Source organism: Taudactylus pleione, unplaced genomic scaffold (genome assembly GCF_031769625.1).
Source record: "Taudactylus pleione unplaced genomic scaffold, aTauple2 ptg001666l, whole genome shotgun sequence".
NCBI classification, from domain to species: domain Eukaryota; kingdom Metazoa; phylum Chordata; class Amphibia; order Anura; family Myobatrachidae; genus Taudactylus; species Taudactylus pleione.
This window is the reverse complement of record NW_028286063.1, coordinates 477,501-482,500: the sequence shown is the minus strand read 5'-3', so window position 1 is coordinate 482,500 and position 5,000 is coordinate 477,501. Positions and strand designations below refer to the sequence as shown.

General features: G+C 37.5%; 1 non-coding gene and 15 pseudogenes across 1 annotated transcript; all 16 read right to left on the bottom strand.

The window, feature by feature from the left end:
• Positions 1-243: 243 nt before the first annotated feature.
• LOC148441389 (5S ribosomal RNA) lies at positions 244-362 on the bottom strand (annotated as a pseudogene).
• A 115-nt stretch (positions 363-477) lies between these two features.
• On the bottom strand, positions 478-596 carry LOC148441388 (5S ribosomal RNA; annotated as a pseudogene).
• Positions 597-947: 351 nt separating this feature from the next.
• On the bottom strand, positions 948-1,066 carry LOC148441387 (5S ribosomal RNA; annotated as a pseudogene).
• A 349-nt stretch (positions 1,067-1,415) lies between these two features.
• Positions 1,416-1,534, bottom strand: LOC148441386 (5S ribosomal RNA; annotated as a pseudogene).
• Positions 1,535-1,649: 115 nt separating this feature from the next.
• On the bottom strand, positions 1,650-1,768 carry LOC148441385 (5S ribosomal RNA; annotated as a pseudogene).
• Positions 1,769-1,883: 115 nt separating this feature from the next.
• LOC148441384 (5S ribosomal RNA) lies at positions 1,884-2,002 on the bottom strand (annotated as a pseudogene).
• Positions 2,003-2,118: 116 nt separating this feature from the next.
• LOC148441383 (5S ribosomal RNA) lies at positions 2,119-2,237 on the bottom strand (annotated as a pseudogene).
• Positions 2,238-2,352: 115 nt separating this feature from the next.
• LOC148441382 (5S ribosomal RNA) lies at positions 2,353-2,471 on the bottom strand (annotated as a pseudogene).
• Positions 2,472-2,587: 116 nt separating this feature from the next.
• LOC148441381 (5S ribosomal RNA) lies at positions 2,588-2,706 on the bottom strand (annotated as a pseudogene).
• Positions 2,707-3,055: 349 nt separating this feature from the next.
• On the bottom strand, positions 3,056-3,174 carry LOC148441380 (5S ribosomal RNA; annotated as a pseudogene).
• Positions 3,175-3,524: 350 nt separating this feature from the next.
• LOC148441379 (5S ribosomal RNA) lies at positions 3,525-3,643 on the bottom strand (annotated as a pseudogene).
• A 116-nt stretch (positions 3,644-3,759) lies between these two features.
• On the bottom strand, positions 3,760-3,878 carry LOC148441378 (5S ribosomal RNA; annotated as a pseudogene).
• A 115-nt stretch (positions 3,879-3,993) lies between these two features.
• LOC148441377 (5S ribosomal RNA) lies at positions 3,994-4,112 on the bottom strand. The gene has a single exon (XR_015876020.1). It is a non-coding gene; the product is annotated as a 5S ribosomal RNA (ribosomal RNA).
• Positions 4,113-4,228: 116 nt separating this feature from the next.
• LOC148441376 (5S ribosomal RNA) lies at positions 4,229-4,347 on the bottom strand (annotated as a pseudogene).
• Positions 4,348-4,463: 116 nt separating this feature from the next.
• Positions 4,464-4,582, bottom strand: LOC148441375 (5S ribosomal RNA; annotated as a pseudogene).
• A 350-nt stretch (positions 4,583-4,932) lies between these two features.
• Positions 4,933-5,000, bottom strand: part of LOC148441374 (5S ribosomal RNA) — a 119-nt pseudogene continuing 51 nt past the window's right edge.

Genomic DNA, 5,000 nt, shown 5'->3' with positions numbered 1-5,000 from the left:
GTATAAAATTAACTACTGCAGCTGGTTTTCCCAGGTGGTCTCCCATCCAAGTACTGACCATGCCCAACACTGCATAGCTACCAAGATAAGACGAGATGGGGCATGTCCAGTGTGGATTGGCTGTAGGTGTTCAAAAGTATTAACTTTAGACCTCTTTTACTTCTTAACTCAAGTAAATTCAATGATAAGTTGAAAAATTAAATGTAAAATGTAATAGAAAAGAATGTTATGGCAGTATAAAATTACCTACAGCTCCTGGTATTCCCAGGTGGTCTCCCATCCAAGTACTAACCAGGCCCAACACTGCATAGCTTCCAAGATCAGACGAGATTGGGCATGTCCAGTGTTGTTTGGCTGTAGGTGTTCTAAAACATTAACTTTAGACCTCAATTACTTCTTAACTCAAGTAAATTCATTGATAAGTTGAAAAATTAAATTTAAAATGTAATAGAAAAGAATTTTATGGCAGTATAAAATTACCTACAGCACCTGGTATTCCCAGGTGGTCTCCCATCCAAGTACTAACCAGGCCCAACACTGCATAGCTTTCAAGATAAGACGAGATTGGGCATGTCCAGTGTGGATTGGCTGTAGGTGGTCAAAAACATTAACTTTAGACCTCTATTACTTCTTAACTCAAGTAAATTCATTATTAAGTTGAAAAAATTAAATGTAAAATGTAATAGAAAAGAATGTTATGGCAGTATAAAATTACCTACGGCACCTGGTTTTCCCAGGTGGTCTCCCATCCAAGTACTGACCATTCCCAACACTGCATAGCTTCCAAGATCAAACGGCATTGGCCATGTCCAGTGTGTTTTGTCTATAGGTGCTGAAGAATATTAACTTTAGAACTCTTTTACTTCTTAACTCAAGTAAATTCATTGCTAAGTTGAAAAAATGAAATGTAAAATGTTATAGAAAAGAATGTTATGGCTATATAAAATTACCTACAGCACCTGGTATTCCCAGGTGGTCTCCCATCCAAGTACTAACCAGGCCCAACACTGCATAGCTCCCAAGATCAGACGAGATTGGGCATGTCCAGTGTGGTTTGGCTGTAGATGCTAAAAGCCTTAACTTTAGACATCTTTTACTTCTTAACTCAAGTAAATTCATTGATAAGTTGAAAAAATTAAATGTAAAATGTAATAGAAAAGAATGTTATGGCAGTATAAAATTACCTACAGCACCTGGTATTCCCAGGTGGTCTCCCATCCAAGTACTGACCATGCACAACACTGCATAGCTTCAATATCAAATGACATTGGCCATGTCCAGTGTGGTTTGGCTATAGGTGCTGAAAAATATTAACTTTAGACGTCTTTTACTTCTTAACTCAAGTAAATTCATTGCTAAGTTGAAAAAATGTAATGTAAAATGTAATAGAAAAGAATGTTATGGCTATATAAAATTACCTACAGCACCAGGTATTCCCAGGTGGTCTCCCATCCAAGTACTAACCAGGCCCAACACTGCATAGCTTCCAAGATCAGACGAGATTGGGCATGTCCAGTGTGGTTTGGATATAGGTGCTAAAAACCTTAACTTTAGACCTCTTTTACTTCTTAACTCAAGTAAATTCATTGATAAGTTGAAAAAATTAAATGTAAAATGTAATAGAAAAGACTGTTATGGCAGTATAAAATTACCTATAGCACCTGGGATTCCTAGGTGGTCTCCCATCCAAGTACTAACCAGGTCCAACACTGCATAGCTTCCAAGATCAGACGAGACTGGGCATGTCCTGTGTGGTTTGGCTGTAGGTGCTCAAAAACATTAACTTTAGACCTCTTTTACTTCTTAACTCAAGTAAATTCATTGATAAGTTGAAAAATTAAATGTAAAATGTAATAGAAAAGAATGTTATGGCTGCATAAAATTACCTACAGCACCTGGTATTCCCAGGTGGTCTCCCATCCAAGTACTAACCAGGCCCAACACTGCATAGCTTCCAAAATCAGACGAGATTTGGCATGTCCAGTGTGGTTTGGCTGTAGGTGCTCAAAAACATTAACTTTAGACCTCTATTACTTCTTAACTCAAGTAAATTCATTGATACGTTGAAAAAATTAAATTTAAAATGTAATAGAAAAGAATGTTATGGCACTATAAAATTACCTACAGCACCTGGTAATCCCAGGTAGTCTCCCATCCAAGTACTAACCAGGCCCAACACTGCTTAGCCTCCAAGATAAGACGAGATTGGGCATGTCCAGTGTGGTTTGGCTGTAGGTACTCAAAAACATTAACTTTAGACCTCTTTTACTTCTTAACTCAAGTAAATTCATTGATAATTTGAAAAAATGAAATGTAAATGTAATAGAAAAGAATGTTTTGGTTGTCTAAAATTACCTACAGCACCTGGTATTCCCAGGTTGTCTCCCATCCAAGTACAAATGAGGCCCAACACTGCATAGCTTCCAAGATCAGACGAGATTGGGCATGTCCAGTGTGGTTTGGCTGTAGGTGCTCAAAAGCATTAAATTTAGACCTCTATTACTTCTTAACTCAAGTAAATTCATTGATAAGTTGAAAAAATTAAATGTAAAATGTAATAGAAAAGAATGTTATGGCAGTATAAAATTACCTACAGCTCCAGGTATTCCCAGGTGGTCTCCCATCCAAGTACTAACCAGGCCCAACACTGCATAACTTCCAAGATCAGACGAGATTGGGCATGTCAACTGTGGTTTGGATGTAGGTGCTCAAAAGCGTTAAATTTAGACCGCTTTTACTTCTTAACTCAAGTAAATTCTTTGATAAGTTGAAAAAATTAAATGTAAAATGTAATAGAAAAGAATGTATGGCAGTATAAAATTAACTACTGCAGCTGGTTTTCCCAGGTGGTCTCCCATCCAAGTACTGACCATGCCCAACACTGCATAGCTACCAAGATAAGACGAGATGGGGCATGTCCAGTGTGGATTGGCTGTAGGTGCTCAAAAGTATTAACTTTAGACCTCTTTTACTTCTTAACTCAAGTAAATTCAATGATAAGTTGAAAAATTAAATGTAAAATGTAATAGAAAAGAATGTTATGGCAGTATAAAATTACCTACAGCTCCTGGTATTCCCAGGTGGTCTCCCATCCAAGTACTAACCAGGCCCAACACTGCATAGCTTCCAAGATCAGACGAGATTGGGCATGTCCAGTGTGGTTTGGCTGTAGGTGTTCTAAAACATTAACTTTAGACCTCAATTACTTCTTAACTCAAGTAAATTCTTTGATAAGTTGAAAAAATTAAATGTAAAATGTAATAGAAAAGAATGTTATGGCAGTATAAAATTAACTACTGCAGCTGGTTTTCCCAGGTGGTCTCCCATCCAAGTACTGACCATGCCCAACACTGCATAGCTACCAAGATAAGACGAGATGGGGCATGTCCAGTGTGGATTGGCTGTAGGTGCTCAAAAGTATTAACTTTAGACCTCTTTTACTTCTTAACTCAAGTAAATTCAATGATAAGTTGAAAAATTAAATGTAAAATGTAATAGAAAAGAATGTTATGGCAGTATAAAATTACCTACAGCTCCTGGTATTCCCAGGTGGTCTCCCATCCAAGTACTAACCAGGCCCAACACTGCATAGCTTCCAAGATCAGACGAGATTGGGCATGTCCAGTGTGGTTTGGCTGTAGGTGTTCTAAAACATTAACTTTAGACCTCAATTACTTCTTAACTCAAGTAAATTCATTGATAAGTTGAAAAAATTAAATTTAAAATGTAATAGAAAAGAATGTTATGGCAGTATAAAATTACCTACAGCACCTGGTAATCCCTGGTGGTCTCCCCTCCGAGTACTAACCAGGCCCAACACTGCATAGCTTCCAAGTACAGACGAGATTGGGCATGTCCAGTGTGGTTTGGCTGTAGGTGCTCAAAAACATTAACTTTAGACCTCTTTTACTTCTTAACTCAAGTAAATTCAATGATAAGTTGAAAAATGAAATGTAAAATGTAATAGAAAATAATGTTATGGCAGTATAAAATTACCTACAGCACCTGGTATTCCCAGGTGGTCTCCCATCCAAGTACTAACCAGGCCCAACACTGCATAGCTTCCAAGATCAGACGAGATTGGGCATGTCCAGTGTGGTTTGGCTGTAGGTGCTCAAAACCATTAACTTTAGACCTCTTTTACTTCTTAACTCAAGTAAATTCATTGATAAGTTGAAAAAATTAAATGTAAAATGTAATAGAAAATAATGTTATGGCAGTATAAAATTACCTACAGCTCCAGGTATTCCCAGGTGGTCACCCATCCAAGTACTAACCAGGCCCAACACTGCATAGCTTCCAAGATCAGACGAGATTGGGCATGTCCACTGTGGTTTGGATGTAGGTGCTCAAAAGCGTTAAATTTAGACCACTTTTACTTCTTAACACAAGTAAATTCATTGATAATTTGAAAAAATTAAATGTAAAATGTAATAGAAAAGAATGTTATGGCAGTATAAAATTACCTACAGCACCTGGGATTCCTAGGTAGTCTCCCATCCAAGTACTAACCAGTCCCAACACTGCATAGCTTCCAAGATCAGACGAGATTGGGCATGTCCAGTGTGGTTTGGCTGCAGGTGCTCAAAAGCATTAACTTTAGACCTCTATTACTTCTTAACTCAAGTAAATTCATTAATAAGTTGAAAAACTTAAATGTAAAATGTAATAGAAAAGAATGTTATGGCAGTATAAAATTACCTACTGCAGCTGGTTTTCCCAGGTGGTCTCCCATCCAAGTACTGACCATGCCCAACACTGCATAGCTACCAAGATAAGACGAGATGGGGCATGTCCAGTGTGGATTGGCTGTAGGTGCTCAAAAGTATTAACTTTAGACCTCTTTTACTTCTTAACTCAAGTAAATTCAATGATAAATTGAAAAATTAAATGTAAAATGTAATAGAAAAGAATGTTTTGGCAGTATAAAATTACCTACAGCTCTTGGTATTCCCAGGTGGTCTCCCATCCAAGTACTAACCAGGCCCAACACTGCATAG